At 39.9% G+C, this 17,395-nt stretch overlaps 1 protein-coding gene across 2 annotated transcripts in view; it reads left to right on the top strand.

The window, feature by feature from the left end:
• The first annotated feature begins 9,532 nt into the window (after positions 1–9,532).
• LOC127568119 (aftiphilin-like) overlaps positions 9,533–17,395 on the top strand; it is a 60,941-nt gene continuing 53,078 nt past the window's right edge. The window contains exon 1 of one of the 2 annotated variants that reach the window (XM_052011449.1): positions 9,533–9,696. The gene's annotated coding sequence lies outside the window, so the exon portion shown is untranslated. The remainder of the gene's footprint in view (positions 9,697–17,395) is intronic. The other variant, XM_052011448.1, reaches the window with a different exon arrangement.

Genomic DNA, 17,395 nt, shown 5'->3' with positions numbered 1-17,395 from the left:
CTTCTCTGGGATCCATATGACTTGGTGCCCTCAGCTAGGATAAATCTACTGATACCTCCTTTGGGAAATGTGACCATTGGATCTGCAGCTCCATGGAATCACCAAAACTGTGGGAAGTTCCTGGCTGGCAATGACATTCATGAAGGTGGGATATTGTTGGATAGTTTCTGGAAAGTTGTACGGCTTTTCCATTTGTCCCCCAAGCTAATACTCTGTGACAGTGCTGAGGGAATGCTGTGTTATTGGATCAAGAGAACTGAGGGAATCCCAGACTGTCTGAGGGGCAGTACTAATGGAGCACTACACAGTTGGAAGATCAGTACCGAGGAAGTGCTGCCCTGCCAAAGAGGATCCACAGAAGGAATTCTGCACTTTTGGAGAGGCAAGACACTGGCAGAGGGATCGCTGCACTTTTTTTCTCAGGCTAATGTAAAGATCTGATAGCACTATTTTGAAAATCAGTAGGGGTATTCTCCCTGGTGTCCTGACCAATATTTATTCCTCCATGCTTGCTGTGTACAAATAGGGTGCTACACTTATTTCAACAGTGACTACAGTTCAAAAGTACTTCATCATTTGCAAAGCACTAAGGAACACCCTGAGTCATGAAGGGTGGTATAAAAATGCAACTCCCTTATTTATCTTTAGTGTATAATAGAGAAATTGCAATGTAACAATGTCTACGACCACAATTGCTTTTTGGTTTCATATTGTGCCATTCAAAACAGAATGTCTCTTTACTTTGTGCTGTGGCAGAGTTTATTGTTTTGTTTTGCACTATTTGACTAATGTAAATTTGCGATTATCATGGTGACAGATGAGATACTCAGAGAAGATGTCCACTGTTCCATGTCAATTATTTAGTGCAACAGTATTTTGTTTCTTCTATGAACTGTACAGAATGGCATCAGTAATTGCTTGGTCTCCATTCTATGTTTAGAACTGTTTGAATTGCTTGCTGAATTGCAAAGAAATTGGGATGCGTGTTCTGTATCGATGCCCACCTACACCGGGTCAACTGACAGTTTTCCATCGCCTACACTACTTTCCCCATAGATCCCAACCAATTTAGCTGAATGAAAGCTGTTCAACAGGGCACCTATTCTGTTTATCCAACCACTGAGTAGCATCAAGATAACCACCAATGTCATAATCAATCATGTCTCCTATCGCCCTAGATCAGTTTAAGAAACAAAGAACAAACTGCTATTCTGGGACACTTCCTCCATTATTCCCATAAAACATCAAGTAATTGCACCTTGAATTATCTACTCACTGGGCAAGTGTTCCTGATGTTTGTTGGACAGTTACTTCACATGGCAAGTGTTAGATTCCTACAGATTTTAGAAGTGACTAAGCTTGCAGCTTTGAAAATGTTTGGACAAGAAGCCTCCATATAGGGGTCAGCCACTTAGGACTGAAAGGAGTATTTTTTTCTTACATACAGCGGGGCTTGTAGGTCCTCAGTCTATGAGTATGTTCAAGACTTAGATCGATAAAACTTTTGATCACTTAGAGAAACAAGGAAAATGAGGAATGGTGATGAGATATAAGATCAGCATTGAACTTATGAATGAGCAGGCTCCTGCTCCTACTTCTTATGTTGCCTTCTGCTCGGCAGAATGCCATCCTAATACTAAGATCCTTCTTTCCTGTCTCCTGTGACTTCACCATGGAAACCCTGGCAACTTATAACCCTTCCTGATGTGAAAGATTGTGCAATGATACAATATCTGCAAAATAAAATTATTTGGGGAAATGTAGGTTTTGCATTTATGATAATATTCCTGTGCTATACTCAGGGAATTATGCACGGCATGGGTCACATAGAAGGAAAAAGTGTGAATTAAAACAAAATACAGACGACAAAATATATAAGAACCCAGCTCACCTGGGTGCTACACTGAGTCACAGCAAAATCTTGCAGATTCCAAATTTCTCATTGCTCCTGAAAGGAATGACTAGTGTTCAGGCATAACCCCATCAACGCTTGAAACCCTTTGTTAAAATCATCCCAGCTCTTCACATTCATATGCTCACCCAGCCTCTCTACCCATGCTTGTTTATCAGTGTTACTTGAACAGTTGGAAGTGGCAGCTGCAGCTGTCCCCAGCCTCGGTGAAGGACATTCACAGGGAGGTTCTTCAAGGTCCCTTGGTCAATATTTATCTTTCACCCAACATCAAATAATGTTGGTTATTATCACATTGATGTTTGTGGAGCTTGATGTGTGCAAACTGGCTGCTATGTTTCCTATATTACACTTCAGAAGTACCTCAAAGATTGTAAGATACTTTGAGACCTAGCAGCACTTCCATCCCTGCCCTTACATGCACCAGAGATTTCACACACTCGGCTTTTGCAAACTGTGAGGTGCACTGACAAAAAGCTCATTGTATTTATTCACCGAGACATCGAAGGGGCCCTCATCTTTTATTTTCAATTTGAGAATGAATTGGGCCCAGGTTTGCGCTACCGGTCAGCAAACCACAGAATCAAATACAACATTTCATCCACAACACAGAAAATGAACATACAGTATGCATATTAGCAGTGATATCAAAAATATTTGCATTACTTGAATCAAATTCAAACTTTAAACAAAGAATTTACACTTCAGTCTCAATGCAGGAGAAAATCATTTTAGGTCACAGATTATGACACGGTCAGAGGTGCAAAGTTATTTTGTAGCATTGATGGAGTTTAAAAAGCTAATTTGGTTACTTGCTAATTGAATGACCTATTTTCCACTTTCTCTTTGACCATCACAAACTTCCTCTGCTTTCTTCATTTTATTACAATCACCCCAATCAATCCTTCACTATAATTCCATCTGATCCTCCTCCCCAAATCAAGACTGATCATAAAATCTGCAACTGTATCAAATTCTTCCCTCATGACTGTCAAACATTTCCTCATCAATATCCTGCTCACCAATGTCAACTGGGTGAGTGGGCAACCACAGGTAGATAGAGTATAATGTTGTAAAATATGAGGTTATCTGCTTCAGTAGTAAAAGCAAATGGTGAGTGTGTTTGTAACGGTGAGAGATTGGGAAGCAATGATGTTCAAAGGGATTGGGGTGTCTTTGTACACAAGTCACTGAAAGCTAATACGCACATGCAACAGGATGTTAGGAAGGCAAATGGTATGCTGGTCTTTACTGCAAGAGGATTTGAGTTCAAGAGTAAACATATTTTCTCACAATTATATAGAGCCTTGTGAATCCACACCTGCAAATATTGTGTATAGTTTTGTTCTCTTGAATATACTTTCAATAGAGGGAGTGGTGGGATGGCAGGTCTGTCATGAGGAGAGATTTAGTAGACAAGGCCTATATTCTTCAGAGTTTAGAAGAATGAGAGGTGACCTTATTAAAATGTACAAAATTCTTAGGGGGCTTGACCGACTAGATACAGGAAGGATGCTTTCTTTAGCTGAGGAGACGAGAACTAGTGGTCAGTGTCAATGGGGTAAGGTAGTAATTGAAATTCCTTTACTTATACAGTAAGTGTGGTAAATCTTTGGAATTCTTTACATGGGAGGGAGGTGGAGGCTCTGTCATTGATATAATTCAAAACTGAGATTGATAGATTTCTGGCCATTGGAGGAATCGAGAGATGTAGGGATAAAGCAGGAAAATGGTGTTGAAATAGCAAAATAGCTACCAATTTGTTGAATGACAAAACAGGATTCAGGAGCCAAAAGGCCGACATCTGCTCTCATGGAATTCTTTCTTCTGACAACCTGCTCCTCAAATGATACCACAACAGTTAATCTAACAAAGTCTGAAAATTGCATCTTTTAATTCATACCTTTAATATGAATACATATTCTCCCAATGTCTCTCCTGGTTCCCGTTTGCACTTTGGATTAAAATGTCTTATAAAAATTCTCTCAACTTCCATGCAGGAGAGCTTGTTTGTGGTTCATGAATCTAATAAATCAACAGTGTCTTGTACATTTTCAGCCCATTTACCAGTATTAATACTACTATTTTCACATAATGAAAGATTTGCTTTGTTCTCCGGGAGGTCAACTATGTAATTTGCTCTCAGGCACATCTCAATCCAATCCAAGCACAGAGCAAACTGCTCAAACCTCTCCTACTTTTCAAGTTCACCAACATATCTTCTACATCCATCACCTGCCATCATTGATATAGACAATCGCATTCCTCTTTCACTTGGACTTTATTTTGCTAATGTAGTGTCCTTTGGTTCTTCTCTAATTGCTTTTCAGGTGTGTAAGTAAACAGGATTGAGTTTCTGCCAAATCTCCTTTTTTGAAGGCTAACAATACCCAACTAACAGTGGTTTATAGAACAATGCATCAGAAGTTATACCAGAAAGTTCACATAGATTTTGAAGACAGTAGGATCATTATAAGAACAGGAAAAGGCCACGGTCCCCTCGAGACTGCTCCGCCATTCAATGATATCATGGTTGAATCAACTTTGCTCCATTCAACTCTTTCACCCTCGTCCAATAACCAATTGGATAAAATAAACTATTTATACCCCAATAAACCACATCCAGGTGAGGTCTCATCAAAGCCCTGTCAGGGCAGAGTGGCAATAACTTGATCCAGGCATTGGCACCTCTTAGACTATGTCATTATCTGAATGAGAGACTGTAAAGATGTCCACATCACCTGTGCTACCATAGGTAAGAAAGACAGTCGGTTTGACCATAGTCTAATTCATCTCTTACCTCCATATTTCTGGTCATTCTGGCCCATTGAGTCAATGCCAGCTTACATCCCAACCCCCCACCATTTTCCCAGTAACCCATTCTCCCCACATTCACATCAACTGCTCCCCAGATTCTACCACTTACCAATGCACTAGGGACAATTTACAGTGGGGTATTAACCTATCAACCCACTCATCTTTGGGATGTGGGAAGAAACCGAAGCACCAAGGGAAACCCACTCAGTCTCAGGGAGAAAGCACAAACTCCACACAGGCAGCACTGGAAGTCAGGATCAAACCCAAGCTGCTGGAGCTGTGTGGAAGCAGCAATAATTGCTGCATCACCATGCCACCCAAACCCAGCCCCAAAAATATGGTGGCAGCTGAAATGTCACAAGAAAGTCAATGTTGAGGATCTCAAGGACTGTGCAAAGATAGCTCTATTAGAACGGAACAGAATACTGATGCAGGGTTTTGACCAGAAACATATTCCTTCCCCCCCCCCCCCCCCCCCCCCCCCCCCACCCACAGCTGCTGCTTGATCCACTATTCCTCCAGCAGATTGTTTGTGTTCCAGTTTTGAGCATCTGCAGTCTCTTGCTTCTCCCTCACAGACAACCTGACAACTCCAAGACAACAGGAGACACAGAATTTTCACAGTAAAAAGGAAACTGCTGGATCAATGCACGGTAGTGTAGCAGTTAGCATAATGCTATTACAGCGCCAGCAACACGGATTCAATTCTGCAGCGGTCTGTAAGGAGTTTGTATGTTCTCCACGTCTGTGTGGGGATCCTCCTACATTCCAAAGACGTACGGGTTAGGAGCTGTGGGCAAGCTATATTGGTGCCAGAAGAGTGGTGACACTTGTGGGCTGCCCCCAGCACATTCTCAGTAACGCAAGAAGACACATTTCACTGTGTTTCAATGTACATGTGACTAATAAATTAATACCTTATATATCAATGGGTCAAGCAGCATCTGTGGAGGCAAAGGAATAGTTGACATTTCGTGTGAAGACCCTGCATCAGGACCATATCCTGGAAGAGGATTCACAGCCTCTGGACTGTCCTGAGTCCCTAATAATTAGCATGTGTGAAGAGTCTCTTAGGTACTCTACCAGGAAACACCAGGACTGATATGATGAAAATGACCAAGAAATCCACGAACTAATTAACCACAAACATTTACAGTTTGGCAAATCCACCATGCCACAAGGGAAAAGAAGCAGCACCAAAGGCATCTGAAAGCTGAGGTCCAAAAGAAAGACTTATCTAAAGCAGTCAAATTGTTACTCATTGTTGATTTTAATGCCTTCAATAAAGTTTTTAACCAATTACAATTCTTACACTAAAGATCAATTTTATATTTATACACCAGCACCCTAACTTGTTCTGTTGTAGGGCCAATACAGAGAAAGCACTGTCTGTCAGGGAGGCAGTATTCAGAGACTGCTGCATTGTATTGTATTTTCAAAGCTTTAGTACAGAGGGAGTGTTGTTTTGTGGGAGATGTAATACTGAGTAGTTGCATTTTGCAGAATATTTACTGAAGGAGGGCTGCACTATTACAGGGTTAGTAATGAGGGAGCTCTGCACTGTTGGAGGCTTTGTCCTGAGGAAGTATTGCATTTTTGAAGATATTGTACTGAGGTTACAACATACTGTTGGAGGGGCAGGACTCAGGGAGCTCTCTACTGTTGGGTAGACAGTACAGGACAGCCCATCCTAACGGGCTTTTGGACCTGGGTCCAAATACCTCTGTGAGGCTGGGTGTCAGATTTGTTTGATAACTGCAACCTCTCCATGACCTAAATGGGATTTTAAACAAACCAACAAATTAAACATTGACGATAAATATTGCATCATTGGAGGGCCGTACTGATGTAGTGCTGCATGTTGGATGTGCAATACTGTGCAAGGACTTGGAGAGGCAGTACTGAAGGAATTCTAGAGACTGCGGATGCTGGAATCCGCAGCAAAAAGTAGACTACTGGAGGAACTCACTACCTATTGAGTTATTCCAGCAGGTTATCTTTGGCTAAAGGAACACTACCCTGCTGGAGTATCAGTAAAAAGGAAGTGCAGCCTTGTCAGTGGTACTTTACTGAGGGAGTCCTGGATTGTTGGAGAGGTAGTAGCGAGGAGGGGATGGAGGCTGATTTAAAAACAAAATGTCTGATTTTAATGCATCTAAGAATTGAATAAAATGAAAATTTCTGGATTTGTTTTCATATAACTTGCAGATATTTATTAGTTTTATAACAGACCCTGTGCTAACTTTCTCAAAAATAACTTGGCCTTAATCTGTTAAAGAACAAGCACTCTATACATATTACCTAAAATGCTGTGAAGAGCATTTTAAATAATTTTAATATCATCTTCACAGACACACATCAACAGTCCAATCTACATATTAATACCTTACATAACAGTTCATTGCTTACTATCTGTAAACTTTTATTCCTTTGAATACTGAATATAGTATTCCTCTGATGACTGCCTCCCTGGAGAAATAGGGACTGTTCTATCATTATCGAGAGTTATAGCATGAAAATTGGCCCTTCGGCCCTCAGAGTCCATGCCTACCATCAACCATCCATTTTTACACATCCAACACTTACCCATTTTATTTTCCCCACATTCCCATCAACTCTTTCCCAGATTCTACCTCTCACCTACTTATAAGGGGTAATTTACAGGAGCCGATTATCTTTCCAACCCGCTCAGTCACAAGGAAAATATGCACACTCCACATAGGTGGTACTGGAGGTCAGGATTGAAACAGGGTTTGAGGAACTGTTAGGTAGCAGCTCTACTAGCTGTGCTGCAGTGCCTCCCCAATGGTCTCCTTGGAGAAGAGGACATTAAAAAGCAATTTGATTTAAGTGTTCAAAACCATTAAGTATCTAGACCAAGTGAAGTATCACAAATCCAAGGACACAGATTTTAGATGACTGGCAAAAGAACTATAGGTCAGAACTTTTTTTTTTACACACAGCATGTAATCATGATTTGGCATTTATTGCCTGAAATAGAGGTGGAAGAGGATTTCAGGACTTATCTTCAGCTTTTCACAAGGGCTTTGTATAGATACTTGAGGGACAAACCATTGCAGGGGAACGAGCTGGGTATTGACTGGATTGCTTCAACAGACAGCCGGCATGGGCTTGATGAGCGAATGGCTTCCTTTACCATTGTAATTGTTCCATAATTCTGTTACTCAGGGAACATCAGCCAAGTTTACATGAGGAATGACGTGTAGTGTAAAATTAAGACGAACACATTCTTCTCAGTTTACCTCTTGTTCTTTTACCAAATAGCTAAAACCTGCAAACTTTGTTTGTCAACCTTTTCACTTTATGTCAATCCTTGGTGATTTTGCTGCGACTTTTTCTTTTCAATTAAGCAATATTTTCTCTCATCTTCCTTCACTGTTGTGAGTGTCCTATACTAATCATCTCTCCTCCTTGATTTGGCCATTTATAATAATTTTATTTTGTTATCATAAGGTTGGGTGCTTTTCTTCATTTCATTGTCTGCTGGATTAAAGCAACTTGGTTCCTGATCAAAATTGATATTATTCCACTTTTGGACAAGGGGAGGTATGTATTTGTTTCTTCCATATGTGGCATATTTTGTGAGAAGAAGATGGATTGCCTCATAAACACCATTTTCTCATTCTTTTTCTTCCTCTTCTAAGTGATTGAATGCATTCAAATGAAGGAGATTATTTGCCCTGGGTTCAAACTGAACCACCAGGTGCACAGTGACTTAACTGCAACCCTTACATTATATTTAGTGTCATCTAATCTTCTGGAGATCTCAATCAGTTCAGTCATTCAAATGTGACGGGCAGTTTTCCATGCCGTTCCATTCTTAGTCTTTGGTGCAACTCAATGAACATGTGAGAAAGCAAGGGAATGAAGGCAGAAAATGGGGAGGAGGAGTAAGCCATTCATCTCCTCCTGATTCTTCTGCCTTTCAGTTAGATTGTGGCCCATCTCAAACTTAAGTCCATCAACCTTCCTTCATTCCATTGCCCTCTACATTGGTATCAAACTGTCTGACTACCCAATAGCTGTTAAGGAGTGAGATTTCCAGATTTCCATAACTCTGTTGTGCGCCAGTGGGTTTCCTCACAATAGTCCCGAACTGTTTAGTATTAAATTTTAAGGTTATGTCCACTTTTGGTGAACACAACCAACAAAGGAAATGGTTCCCCTCTGTCTGCCAGTCTGCTGGAATTCTCATCACTTAAAGAATTAAGAAGTTTGATTCAGAAAGCATCACATTAAACTAACTATTTTGATGAAGGGTCTCGACCCGAAACGACGACTGTTCATTTCCCTCCATAGATGCCGCCTGACCTACTGATTTCCTCCAGCACTTTGTGCGTGTTGCTCCAGATTCCAGCATCCGAAGAACCTCTTGGGTCGCCTCTTCTGACTTTCTCGTTTGCGTTGGATGGAAGAAGTAAACAGCATTCCTCTGCCTAATTTCTTGTCGACTCCAGGCCATTCCTGGAAAGCTGAAAACCTCCAATCGTTGACGGGACGAAGGTGCGTCGACGGCCAGTTAGAAGGGGACGGGGCTGCTCAGAGAGAAGGGCAGGGCGGAGCTGTTCGCGCTCTCAGCAAGCGGTTCCCGTGACGTCACGTGCAGCGGGGGGGGGGGGGGGGGGGGGGGGTGGTGGTGGTGGTTAGTATTGCCCGGAGCGGTTGGGGACGCGGCACGACGCCACTGGTGGGTGTGAGGGAGGCGGGGGGCTGTGGTTGTGACGTAACGGTGGGCGGTATGCTCCCCGCGTCATGGGCGGGGCTATATCGTGACGTCGGGCTGTGGGACGGAAGGTGCATGGGGCGGAGCTGCGGGGACTGGATGAAGCTGAGGGAACGGTTTCAGGAAAGAAAATGGGAGCTCGGTTGCTGAGATAACTCTCCCTTCTTCTGTGTAACACACAGTACAACCATGTGAGGCGGCTTGTGGGCTGCGGGATCTCGAGGTGAGGCCTGCGGTGCGAGGCTTGAAGTTGGGTGGACTGTGAGGAAGTGTCGGGCCCGCGGCTCGGCCTCGGCTGGAGTAGGGCTGTGGAGTGAGTGAGTGCGGCCTAATGTTGCCTCCGTCCCTGTCCAGTGCCGTGCTGCTGCCGTAGTCTGCTGCCCAGTTGTAGAGAGTAATGGTTGTCAATTTAATTTCCGAGGCCTAGTTCTTACAAGCTTAGCCCGACCTATCAGAGCCACTAAGAAGCGGTGGCCGAAAGCAGCGCCCTTCCGGCTTCTCCGTAATCATTCACCTACCAAATGGAAAGAGTTTGGAAGCTGCTTAAGGTCAACATCCCGTGAGCAAATTGGATTAGGGAGCTCTGGCCCAGCTGCTGACTGTGAGCTGCTTTTACCTTCATGTCTCCAATCTGCCTTTCGTACTCTCTCGCCCATTCCTTCACTGGTTTTGTTCATGATACCTTATTGGGTCCAACTATTGTTTATATAAATAGAATAGTTACCTCGAAGACTTGTCCATTCAGGTGTGCCTCTTAGCTGCCAGCCAAAGGTGGCGTTTGCAATGTTTACTATCTTAAATCATCCATTTAATATGTGGTAATATCCAACCGTGAGATTCAAGTATTTAAATTAACAAAGTTCAGATAGCATAATTCCCATAAACTGACTCTATAGTCTGTAAGAGAATGATTGTATGTAACCTTAAAATTCAGTTTATTTCAACGTGGTCATCTAACTTGTAGATGCCTTCAAAATATCCGTTTAAAATAACTACAGGATTTTTATTCTATGGTTACATTTCGGATTTCTATTTCGATAAAATAAACTCAGCAATGTTTAAGCATAATCAAGAGACTAAGTAGGAAATAGGGTAAATATTCCTTTGTACAAATGATCAACAATGACCATTAAACATTTTGTGTGGGGAGGGTGGCAACTTTGTCTGCTGTTAATGCTATCTCATTTTATTTAATGATTTTTAAAGTTTTATAATTAGGTTTTTGAACAAAAATTATCTTGGTTTATAGCAGAACAAATGTGTGAGTTCTTGATTCAGTCAATTTACTCTTAAAGCTATGGAGGTCATAGAGATAAGATCAGAAATCAAAAAACTGTAGCTGTTGGAAATCTGAAATATAAACAGAAAATGCTGGGAATACTTAGCACATCTTTCATCAGATTCTTTATTCTAAAGAAGGGTGTTTGTTAACTCTTTTTCTCTTTCCATAGATGCTGTCTGGATTGCTAAGTGTTTCCAGCATTTGTTTTTTTTATTATAGAGGCATGATCAGTAATTTGTCAACTCTTGCTATCATAGACACTTTTTGTACATAATTCCCCTGGATATCGTACAATGCAAATGGTATACTGGGTGCAGAAATAATTCAAACCTTTTGTGTTTTCAAAGAAAAACTAAATGGATTTGAAATTTTGACTTTTTTTAAACAATGTTTCCTTCAACTTTTCACTTGATTCTTCCATGCTAGCTTCTAATTATTATGTGGTTTGGTTCAAGCTGCATGTTGTATGAGAATATCTTTTCAGTGCTTGGAGCTGTGGAGGGTAATCTCATTCTTGTGCACCTTCAGTTTGGTTTCAATAAAGAATTTGGTTACTTGGAGTTGAATAGGCTTTGGGTGGTTACTATGGGTAAGTGTTGGGGCAATTCCAGGTATCTGTGAGCTTAAATATCTGGAGAGGAATGTGTGTAAAAGTGCTGTTGATAATTTTATAGGCTTTATTTTATATCCCTAACCTGTTTGTGCAGCTGATTAAGAAAAAAAATCAAGAACCAGAATTTTTACTACTGCTGATTTTCAGCTGATGTGTTTATTGGTGGGCAAATCATTGACAGGGTGTGCTCTTTATAATGACACATTCTGTGGATTTCACGTTTGTCATCTGGCCACTTTGCCTTTGATTTAAAAATGGTTTTTTAAATGAAAATAATGATTTCTGAGTGAGGGGGTTAATTGGCTTCATGGAGGTGAAATGACATGATGGAAATGATTCTATTAGCATTTATAGAAGAAACACTTGTGTGGCCTGTATTGGAATCTCGGCCTTGCAATCCAACTTTTTAAGCAAATTATTTTTTTTAAGATCATGTGGATATTTGATTATAAACTTTTACTCATGCAGAAATTAAGAAAACATTTGCAGGAATAATACATTTTCCATGTATATTGGAATTAAATCACTATGTGCACATTTCACAATACATTTGAGTGATTTAATTTCCAGGTGATAGTTTTGAAAGTGAATGTTGTCTTTGATCAAAATTGAACTGAAGAAGCAGCATTTAGTATTAGTTTTCCAGGATGCAGTTGACTTAAGTGATACCCTGCCCCTGATTGCCACCATGTTCCAGTCTTGCTTCATCAACTAGGACAATTCCTCCTTCCAACATAAAGTCATCTGAGTCTTATTTGGTTTGAGGCTTCTTTCAGTTCATCACTTGATATCTTGATGTTGAATGGAATATCTTTGCCTAATTACGTTCTTGATGAAGTGAATAAGGAAAATAGTGGACAGCAAACCAAGGGGAAATATTTTGGAGATCAAGTGGAATAGCTTGATGTAGGGAAGATGTTGGGAAAGTGTGAGGTGAAAAGATAGTTAAACAGGAAAGTGAGAACAGAAGTAACAAGATGCCAAATTTTGGAAATAAGTACTTAAACTGGAGAGCTTTGAATCCCTCTGTTATCAAATGCTACATTGCCTTGGATTTTGAGACCAAATTACAAAACATAACAATTTTTCAGCAAAGTCCAGTCTTCAAACGTATTTTTTAGAATCTTGGTGTCACTGGCAACACCAGCATTTATTGCCTATCCCCAACTGCGCTTGAAAGTGTTGGTGAGCTGCTACCTTGAAGTGCAGCCTTTCACATCTTTGCTGCTGTTGGGGAAAAAGTTCCAGGATGGCACCCAGTGACAAAGGAATAGTATGGAGTGCATGAAATCAATGTGCTGAGAACCCATTGATGAAGCAGACCCTTTTGGATCTAGTACTGTGTAATGAAAAGTTGGTTGATATTGTAGATAGGGAATCTTTTGGGATCAGTGATCATAATGAGAGAATTTTATGTAAATATTAAAGAGATTTATTCTTAAATCTGAATAAAGCAAACTACAAGGCATAAAGCAATAGTAGATTAGGAAATGACCTAAAAGTTATGACCATAATCAAACAGTGGATAACTTCTAAAGAATTAAAGTAGTTTTAAACCGTATCATGAAATGGTTACCGAACAGGAGGCCATTTGACCCATTGTGTCTGTGCTGTCTCTGTACCTGAGGAATTGTTTAATTCAACTGAATAGTCCCTTTCTCTGTAGTCTTGCAAATTTTTCTCTGGCACATTTAACCCTTGAAGGTCATGGTGGAACCTGCTTCCACCATATCTACAGGCAGTGCATTCCAATTTCATACCAATGCTGCATAAAATATTTTGCCTTGTGTCACTCTTAATTCTCTTCCCCTTTATTTTATACCAATGATCCCATATCCTTGATCCCTCCAAAGGGAGCAGCCTTCCACTATCCCTACTGTCCATATGACTTCTCATTATATTTGTTTCAAATTTCCCCTCATCCCTTCTAATTTATCTTGGTAACTGTAGTTACTCCAGTGTTTCCATCCTTCCTATAATGAGCCAACCAGAATTGAACATCATACTCTGGTTGAGGTGAGACCAGTGGTTTGTATAGGTTAAGCATCATTTCCCTCTGTTTTCTCTATATTGACAAAGCACCGAATTTTGCTTGTTTTATTGACTATTTTCTCAACCTGCTTGTCAGTTTCAATGATTTTTGCACCCATACCCCTAGATCTTTCTGCTCTTGCATCCCTTGTAGAACAGTGTTATTATTCCATATTGTTCTTCATTCTTTCAAAATACATGGCCTTGCATTTTTCTGCATTAAGCGTGATCTGCCATGCATCTGCCTGTTCCACCGGCTTTGTGTCCTGCTGCAGTTTATCACTATCTCTTTTGGAGTTCTTAATACTGCCAATTTTTGTTACCTGCATATTTAGAAATTGTTGCTTATAGCTGCAAGTTTAGCCTATTAATATAGATCAAAACTGCAATTGCTCTAATACCAATCCCTGGGGAACACTCTCCTTTAGTCCAAGAAACAATCATTCCCTGCAACCCTTCAGTCTTACTTATCCAACTGTCTATGCTACCTGTGTTTCATTTAATCCTATGTGCTTCAAATTTGTTAAACCTGTTATGTGACATGTTATCAAAATTCTTAAGTCCCTATACATTATATCATCCGCATAACCTCATCAAAAATTCTATCAAGTTGATTAAATATGATCTGTACTAAACAGGCCTGAGCTGGCTTGCCTTAATCAATTTACCTTCAGGTGATTATCAATCATACTCAAGATCCAAATTTTGTCCACTGCTGTGGTAAACAGTGATTTATTGGCTTACCTTTACTCCCTTTTTTTGAGTTGGGGAATAACGTTTGGAACTATCTGCTCCTCTGGCTCCACCCCAGTATCCAAAAGTCATTGTAAGATTATGGTCAGTGTTCCTGGCATTTCCTCCTGTATTTCCCTCAATTTCCTAATAGGCATCCCATTTAGTTCTGGTGATTTATCTAGTTCATGTTCATTCAACTTTTCTAATAGCTTTGTGCTATCAATTTTTAATATATTCAGAGTCTCAGCTATCTCCTTCCACCGTTGTGTAGAAATTCTTGACTATGACCCTATTTTTGATACATTGTTCTTTTTTCACCTAAAGAACACTTAGATTCTAATTTAGGTTGCCATCTGATGTTTTCTCATGTGCTCTCTTTGCCTCTTATTTTAACTTTCACTTTCCCTGTGATTCCTTTGTAATCAGCCTGGTTCTTGCTAGTATGACCAACCTTGCAGAAAAGCAGCCTTTTTTTTTGTTTTGCTTTTTCTTCCTTTGGATCTTTCATCATCCAGGGAGCTGTGCATTTGTCAGGAAAAATTGGAAATCACAGATTGCACACAATTTTGCTCAGGAACTTCTAAAATGCGTATTTTCTGCATAATATGTATATAATTTTACTGCGTAGTGCATTTTTGCACATTGTCAATTGTACCTCATTCAATAAATTTACAATTACTACCTTATCTCTAATCCATATTGTGATCTTGGCTCAACAGCACATTATTAATGTACACTGCTGGAATATCAAAGATATATTTTCATTAATACTTAAATATTTTGGAGTGATGATAAGGATATGGACTTGTTTTGCCACTCATTTGTTTTATCACTGTGATTTATAATACCCCCTAAATTTATTCCTTTGTCAATATTATTAGTTACTGATGATTCTCTGCAATTTGTTGTGTTTGAATGTATTAAAAGTAGATACAAACTGCTTGGTCTACTTGGATACAGTCACACTAACCAGATTTGTGATTATATCTTCTTTTGCAAACTGTTCTTTGTTTCAATGTTCGTAAATCCTGTTGAAACCTACCTCCCAAATGTGGTGATGTTACAGTTCAAATTACCTGAAATTTCAATATTTTTGTTAGAATGTTTAAACTTATTTCAGATGATTCCCCTTTAATCTAGATTCTTCCAATAGGTTTTGCAGAAATCAGTAATGTTTAAAGTAATGAGCCTTTTTGTATGATGCAAATTAGTGCATTTACTTACAATTGGCTTGTGTTCTGTAACTCCAGAATTTTTTTTCTGAAACTGTATTTGGAAAAGCTTGTGTTTTTATATCTGTACTCATATTAGTTTATGGTATAGTTTTACATAGTCCCAGCATTTTATTTGTGAAGTGGGTTGAGTGAAAGGAAAGCTCTTGTTCATTTAAACAGGTAAAGAGGGAAGCAGCCAACAAAGGTTTAAACCTGCTTCAGCTGTACAGCTACTCCAAACTTGAAATGACTGTGACCTTTTGCACAATTCTGCTCACTCTCCGCCTGCCCAAATATGGGTGGCTGTTTTCTGTTTCCTCAGACCCATGGTCTGAAATTCTCAATCTAAAAGCATGACTTCTCCATTTCTCTTAAAATGCACTCTTCAATCACTTCCTTTGGGACAAATTTCCTGGCTCTGGCGAGCGATTTTTGACGGATACTGGTGTTCAGCCATTCAAAGTGAAGTACTCATCCACAAAATTCAAGACTTACTGAGACTTGCGGTAGTCACTGTACTTAGTTGCTGGAATGCATATTAATTCCAGTAGCAGAGCCCAGCTTTGGGGAAATTACCCCTCTGATTCTATAAGGTCAAACCTGATTTTTAGGATCAAAACATTCTTGTTGATGTCACTGGGGATTCTCAGGTTGTCGAGCAGGGAAAGTTCATTGCCCACTCATTTTATCTCAGTTTCACATTTTCATTCATTTGTGTTTTAACATGTTTTAAATTAAGTATATAAATAATGCCAGAGATGCAGACAGTTTGGGAGGTAATGCATATTGGGCAGTTGAATGAGGTAAGAGACACTAGGAATGGTAGGGTCTTGGAGTATTGGAAGGAGGCAGATCTAGTAATGAAAGCTACTGTATATAAGGTGCTAGCTTAGGCACAAAGAATGTTGGCCCTCATTAGCCAAGGTATAGAATATAAGAATGTGCTCAAGTATCATGTGCGGTTCTGGTCACCACACAATGATTGCACTGGGGAGGGTGCAGAGGAGATTTACCAAGATGTTTTCTGGGATGGAACATTTCGGTTTCAGTTATGAGGAGAGACTAGATAGGCTGTGCTTTCCTTGAAGAGAAGTTAACTGAGGAGGGAACCTGATAGAACTATGCAAAATTATGAGGGGCATAGATGGGCAGATAGTGAGAAACCTTTCCCATATTGGAGATGTTTGACACTAGACAGCATAGGTTTAAGATGAGGGGTAAAGGGATCTGAGGAAATCTTTTTACCGAGGATGGTTGCAATCTGGAATGCAGAGCCTGAGGCTGTTGGTAGCAGGTACTTAAAACATTTAAATTATGTTAAGACGAACTCTTGAATCATCAAGGCTTAGAAGGTTACAGACCAAATAACGGTAAATGGATTAGTGTAGATGTGTATTTGGTTGTCGTTTGAATGACCTGCTCCTATATGACTATTATTTCTGACTTGGTATGTTGAAACTGGTTCAGTTTCTCTACAGATAATAGGGATTATTTGCAAAAGCTTTCTGGGAAGTTTTTGGGAAAATCAGGGAATGCCATTGAAATGCATAGCAGTATTTTTTTTAATAATGGACTTCGGAGCCTAGAAACATCCTGTATACTCACACCCTCAACCACAATTATTGGAATTGGTTTATTATTGCCACGTACCTAGGTACAATGGAAAAACTTGTCTTGCATACTGTTCATACAGATCAATTGATTACACAGTACATCAAGGTAGTACAAGGTAAAACAAAAGCAGAATACAGAATAAAGTGTAACAGCTACAGAGAAAGTGCAGGTAGACAATAAGGTGCAAGGTCATAACAAAGTAGATTGTGAAGTTGAGAGTCCATCTTATCATACTAAGGAACCATCTATTTGAAATTGGAAGAAAATAACAATTCTGTACTTCAGGAAAAGAAATATTAAACATGCTGTTTTTTTTAATTGAGACATCTAACACCAAAATCAATAATGCACAAGGGAGCCAAAGCAACTTCATGGTGCATGTTGCATCAATAGTTTTTCCACTGCTATTTGCCAGATACTTGTCACTGTCTCA

Source organism: Pristis pectinata, chromosome 3 (assembly GCF_009764475.1).
Source record: "Pristis pectinata isolate sPriPec2 chromosome 3, sPriPec2.1.pri, whole genome shotgun sequence".
NCBI classification, from domain to species: domain Eukaryota; kingdom Metazoa; phylum Chordata; class Chondrichthyes; order Rhinopristiformes; family Pristidae; genus Pristis; species Pristis pectinata.
Note: the sequence above shows the minus strand (reverse complement) of the source record. Positions and strands in the feature narration are given on the sequence as shown.